This window comes from Zea mays, unplaced genomic scaffold, assembly GCF_902167145.1.
Source record: "Zea mays cultivar B73 unplaced genomic scaffold, Zm-B73-REFERENCE-NAM-5.0 scaffold_23, whole genome shotgun sequence".
Lineage (NCBI taxonomy): Eukaryota > Viridiplantae > Streptophyta > Magnoliopsida > Poales > Poaceae > Zea > Zea mays.
Genome location: NW_023366849.1, coordinates 141,501 through 147,500, shown reverse-complemented (window position 1 = coordinate 147,500; position 6,000 = coordinate 141,501). Strand labels below are relative to the sequence as shown.

The 6,000-nt window shown below is 44.5% G+C and overlaps 1 protein-coding gene across 1 annotated transcript in view; it reads left to right on the top strand.

Annotated features, from left to right (window-relative positions):
• The window catches only part of LOC118474231 (NAD(P)H-quinone oxidoreductase subunit 2 A, chloroplastic), a 71,388-nt gene that overhangs the window by 4,670 nt on the left and 60,718 nt on the right, over positions 1 to 6,000 (top strand). The window contains exon 1 of the mRNA XM_035963713.1: positions 1 to 6,000. This exon is cut by the window's left edge and continues 4,670 nt beyond it; it is cut by the window's right edge and continues 60,718 nt beyond it. The gene's annotated coding sequence lies outside the window, so the exon portion shown is untranslated.

The window sequence follows — 6,000 nt, the reverse complement described above, 5'->3', positions numbered from 1 at the left end:
AGAATAGACAGAGGTCCGTTGGCATTTCAGCTTCTCTTCTCCTTTCAGGGCCTGCCTATCCGAAAGAGAATCCAGGACCTCTTGGTCCTGAATATCAGAATAGGACGAACGAACCGGCCTCCGCGGATATCTTTGCTTCGGAACAAAACAATTAGCATTAGGCTCGGTCAACTGGAATGTGTATTATCCATATGGGAGATCTTCCAATCGAGAAGATCCATCGATCTGAGACGAAGAGAAAGGGCCCATTTTCTTTACTTATTCAGTGGATTCGTTATGGAAACAGATAGCAACAACCATTTCATCAGACATGCGTATTTTTTATTATCCGGTGGATTTACACAGTTTCATTAATGCAAATTGTTTGATGTAGTTAGTACTCAGGTTATTCGACGCTCAAGAATTCTTATTTAGGCAGTTCATATCATCCCATACATAGTGTTTTGATCTAAGATTGCAATTCTTCCATGTTTCCGCAGTAGCATATTGTTCCATGGAGCTAGGGTCCAAAATAGGAATCAACAAGTGTTTCCACGACTCTACCGCCCGGCCAATCCTGTTCCACTGAATCCCCTCCCTTTTTCATGGCCACATATCTTTACGGCTAAGGAGTGGGAAATCTTTCTCCTGTTACACAAATGAAATGTTTCATTTCATCCGGGAAAAGCCACCTCTTTCTCCACAAACAATGTCTTTGTCATTTGATCCAGGAGCCTTCCGTTAGATAGGAACAGCTTTGCTAAATACTGAGAACTCTCGGATAGAGTATTAGAATGAAAAGACCATTAATTATATAAGGAAGAGCCCAGGGTTCTAGCCCATTCCCATTCCTAAATCAATAATTCGTAGTGCTTTTGCCTTTCTTGCGTACTCCTGGTGAACCAGTTGCTAGCCATATGTTTAGGAGGCTTTTTTCTCCAGGTACTGGTACTAAGCCGCTTTGCCATCTCTTCATCTTCATCTGCAAAGAATTCTCGACGTGAAAACACAGAGACAAAGGCCTTATCTTTGAATAGGAAAAAGAATGGATCCGAAGGTCCCAAATCAATTGGCTTATTCGAAAAAAGCCTTCTTCTTTGAAAGATATATCTCGTGTCTGGTACTGCATTGTTCCACTCTGCAAGAAGTCCGAATCAGTCTCTTGCACCTCCCCCTTTTTATGATAAATATACCATAAATAATTCGAATAAATAGCAGTCTCTGACAACTCATCCTCTTTAATCTGCTTGGACCCGCTCCAATACCCATAGGAAAATCCCCAGTCATATTCAGCGTACCTGTCCCTGCAATCAAATAGATTGTCCCAAGGGCCCCACCCATATTCTAGGAGCCCAAGTTATGCTATTGAAAATTCGTTCCTCTAGCAGTTCCGGTTTGACCATTCCGTTCCCTTTTTCAAACTCCACTTCTTTTCATATAGCATCCCTAATCAAAGAGAGAACAATATCCATTTCAAAACATTTCTAACGGATTCCTTTCCTTGGTTCGGACCGACGAAGTAATGGCACTCGATTATTATCAACCCGACTGCAATCTTTTTCTGTCGGTAAGGATTGCACCAGAGCACCTTCAACTTCAAATAGAACAGGAACAGGACTTCTTTGTCACAGCGTGCTCATGCTTGCTTCTGAGCTGACTAACGAACCTATGACTGCGGCAGCAATGGATCTCGACTCCATCCATACCGCTCTTCCTCAGCGCACGCGCCTGTGCTATGGAATCGATTCATCCCAATGGTTTGGAGCAGAGAGACTCATCCACAAGATTGATGAGGGACAAGCCGCCTTTGTAGAACAACCTACACTACAGCTTCTCATAGGCCAAGGTAGAGGTTGACCAACACCAGCCCGCCCGCTTTGCTTTTCAGTGAAAGAAAGTCCTCATTCCTCTGCTCTGGACAAAGATGACATTCTAGGTGCCTCGAGCGTGAAACAATCCATTAGGACGTAGCCCTGCTACAAGAAAGGTGCCAGACTTAGCCAGGTCTAGACTTCGACTTCTAAAAAGAGAAAGCCACTCACTCAAAAAAGAGGAGGAAGCGGGACTGACCTCTGTTCGAGAATAGAATATAGCAAGGAATCGAGGAAATCTGTCTTATGGAGGAATGTTGAAGACGGACAACCCAACTAGGAGAGTACATGAATCAGGAATCTTGCTTAGATCCAATCCATTACGACGAGATTCTACCATTCGGGCTTCATCTTGTGCTATTCCTAGGGAATTAGTGATTCATTGAGAACATGAAAACATTGCGATAGTGAAGATACCATACCACTCTCTTTCACCACAGCATTGCTGTTTATTTCCTTAGAAAAAGTAGGTGTTTATTTCCTTAGAAAAACAAGACTAGACTAGACGGAACAACATACATAGCCTAGGCATATCTGGGGTGGGGCTTCTCTTCACTTTTTACAGAGGCTAGAGCCGAACCTTTAGGAAGAGCGATATTGATCTAGTAAAGTAAGTGATCTAGGCTCGATTCCATTCCCCTTTCTCTAGTATCGATTCCATCTTAAGGTGGTGCTACCCGCTTCAAAAACCCGTTCTGCCAATCTATACTTGAGTTCGTTCCCTTGCACTTCACAAGGAACTAGTACTAGTCAGCTCAGGCTAAAAGATACACATTCAAGCTGGGAGCATGGAAAGCTTATCCTTGCCAATGCTTCTCACGGGGCTGGACTAGTATTTCTGCTGTTGGTATCTTTTCTGCTCTGCTGAAGTGAACATATACTAACAAGGGTGTCAACCTATGGCCAGTATCAAGTGCCAGTGCCGCAGAGAAGTGCTTAACCTTTTATCCCGAGCTTTGGACAGAACCGCTTTCCTAGCAGCAAGGGCTTTATTGACCACTGAACAGATTCGCTATTCGCAGGCTTTCTTCCTTCCGCTCATGGAAGCACTCATGCATCCACTTCACTTGCTAATTCAGCCGTTGACCCTACCTCAGCCCAAGGCAAAGAAGAATATTACGTACGAGGACTACGATTCGTTCCACATTAGTGAGCCCTGTCCTATATGCTCAAATGCACTCGGTTCAGTTCAGGTTGGACAATCTCATATTATAGAAATACAAATACGCTATCAAAAATCTCATAAAGAAATGTGACAAATTCATCTTAGCGAGCGTATGGATCATATGCCCCATTCAATTAGCCCAGGCGCCCAGTGATCGGAGTGATTTCCTTACATCGGGAAGTTCTTACGTTCCTGATACCGGAGTAGAATACTATTGATCATTCTCAATGGCCCAGCCCAATAGAGATAGAAATCATTTCTCTAATTTCTTGATCGATAAAAAAGGGCATAACTCATAACTAAACTAATTGTGTTGCCCATGAAGGGTAGTCAGTAGCAACGGATGCACTACACTTGTACTTATACTTTGAGCGCACTAGCCTTTAGCGGCGTTGCGCGTTAGGACGACTACGAAATCCGTTTTCTTTTGCATCCGCTTTCTTTGCTTCCTCCGTTCCCGGCTTATTCTTCAACTCAGCACCTGTCTTTTGGGTTGAGCACTAGCACCTGGCACTTCTACCACTGATCCCATTCACTCAACAGATTTCTTCTTTGACAAGCCAGGATTGGACTGTACGAATTGGGTGGGCACTTGGCTAATGGATGTTGCGAGAATAGAACGAATCCCTCTTCTCTGAATTGGCGGATCTGAGATTCCTTCCTCCTGGAGAATAGAGATCTTGACTATCTTTACTTGAAAGCCCTCTCTACTACCAGTTTGAGCACTGGCCTATTTGCTTGCCGGGATATGAGAACAGAACCTTGGTTCATAGCAGCTAGTTTCTCGTGTGGATGGATACGGTTTCATTCTGACCTTTGTTGACTTCGGGCAAGGGAAAGTCATGGGATCTATCTAGTTCATAAACTGCCAGTGCTTTTGCTTTCTACGAGGCAAGTCAAGTCAATCAAAGGCAAGGGACCAAACCCCACCGCTAGTCTAGGCAAGGCTATGAAATGAACTTATAGAGATGATTCGCTCGTACAAAAGAAAAGGAGATCGTTTACCGGGGGACGTTGTTAAAGCGTATGCCGAAAGATACAAAACTTCGAAAATAGTGGCAGTTGGCGTGAGGGTCTATAGTATAGTATAGTATAGTTTGGGTCTCAAAAATGAATGTGACGTTCGCCTACTTTCCGTAGAGGAGGGCAAGAAATTCGAAATTACAAGTTGATCTACCCAAGAAATTGAACGATCTCAATCAGCTTATCGAGCCAAGGAAGTGGGACCTAAAACTAGGTAAGGAGAGAACTTGACCACCCCTCCCCAACTACATAACCAAGAGGAAGGGGGAAAAACTCCTCGAAAACCTTCCGTCTTCTTCGTTGGGGATCTCGAAACCCTACCCTATGAATTTTGTTCTGATGAGGTGAAATCACAAGTCGCGTATGCGGGAGGCTTACCAACCTATGAACCAGAATCGGATCCGAACCGGAACAAACGAGTGCTTTCATTCCTCGCTAGATAACAACAGATTCTACCACTGATCCCAATCCCAAGTCCGGATTCTACCACTGATCCCAAGCCCGGATTCCACTACCTATCAATGTGTCAGTTCACTAAAGCAAATCGTCTTTCCAAGGTGGGCAATGACATTCAAAAGTGATAGAACGGCTGATGTTGCCTCAAAAACACGGGTTCTTGAGCGTATTTTAGAAAGACTTCTGGCTTCTTTGGGTTGGGCATGATAACAACCGACTTGTTCACACCTGTATGAGACCAAGGGACCGATGTACCCAACATCCTATTCTTTCTTTTCCACGGCTTTGCTTTGACTCATGCGTAGAATTGAACAGAACAGGGATCAATCCTGGCCTGGCCTGGCCTTTGCGGCCGATATGAGTGATATCTTCCGTACTAGAGGGATGGAAGCGGCACCCTTATATAGACTTCCCTAGACTCTACTCTCTTTTCTTTACCAGCGAGTTCGAGTCAGCACACGTCCACGCAACCACTACTCTACTTACCGGCGCACGCAACCACTACTTAAAATCTCAATCCCAGTCCCATCCGTTCTATAAGCACTCATGCCGGAACTCACTTCGAAGAAGACAATGTTGCCGATGATAAAAGAGATGGCAGCACAACTTCTATTTTTTATGCTATGCAAATCTCTATGGATTCCCTTGGCTCACACTTTTATTCATCTAATCTACGAGAACACTAGCGTGCCGCAGTAGACGAAGAAGGGAGTGCCACTATTGCTTGGGTCGGTTCATCAAGCTGGCACTTCTCCTGAAGCCACAAGCGAACCAGATCTAGTTAGATCCGAAATCTTAGGTGTAGGTCCCGATCCGTTCTTTTATTCTACACATTATTACTCATTGGGTATCGATTGCAGTTTGATTTGTTGGCCCTGGAGAACTGCAGTCTTCAACTGGCGCACTGGAAAGTGAGAACTCTTTCTTTCCTTTTGATTGAACTCTACAATACGATTTCGGAGATTGGTACCAGATTGGAATTCATTCTCGGAACTCTCCTCTAGAGAATGGCCTGGCTAAAGAGAAAGATCTGATCTGTATTGTATCCCGGCACCGGCACGAATCGAACAAGAGTGCAGCGCGTTGATCTTATGATATGCGCCAGGAAATAGTGCCACTGGCAGCCACTAGGTGAGATCAAATCTACTTTTGGAATTGTAAATCCATTCTCCCGAGGCAAAATCGGGTGATGAAGAGGTGGTCCAGGCCCAGGAACGGAGGAATGCTACACGAACAGAAGTTTGCACTTTCTTAGGAATGGCTCCCAAGCTTGCCATACGATTCACAACTTTCGCCCAAATAACCAGCTTGCTCTAGAAATAATATTGAATTTAATAAAGCTACTTCCTAGCTTTGGGTCAAGGTAACCCACACAGGTAGTTGTAGAAGCACGGGGTGGGTCATCATTAGGCCTATATCCTCTGGCACATGCTTTAGGGCTCCCGCGGGTCCATCCTCTGCAAAGTAAACAGCATCTCGATTCCCCGAATTAAAGAGTGACTGGTT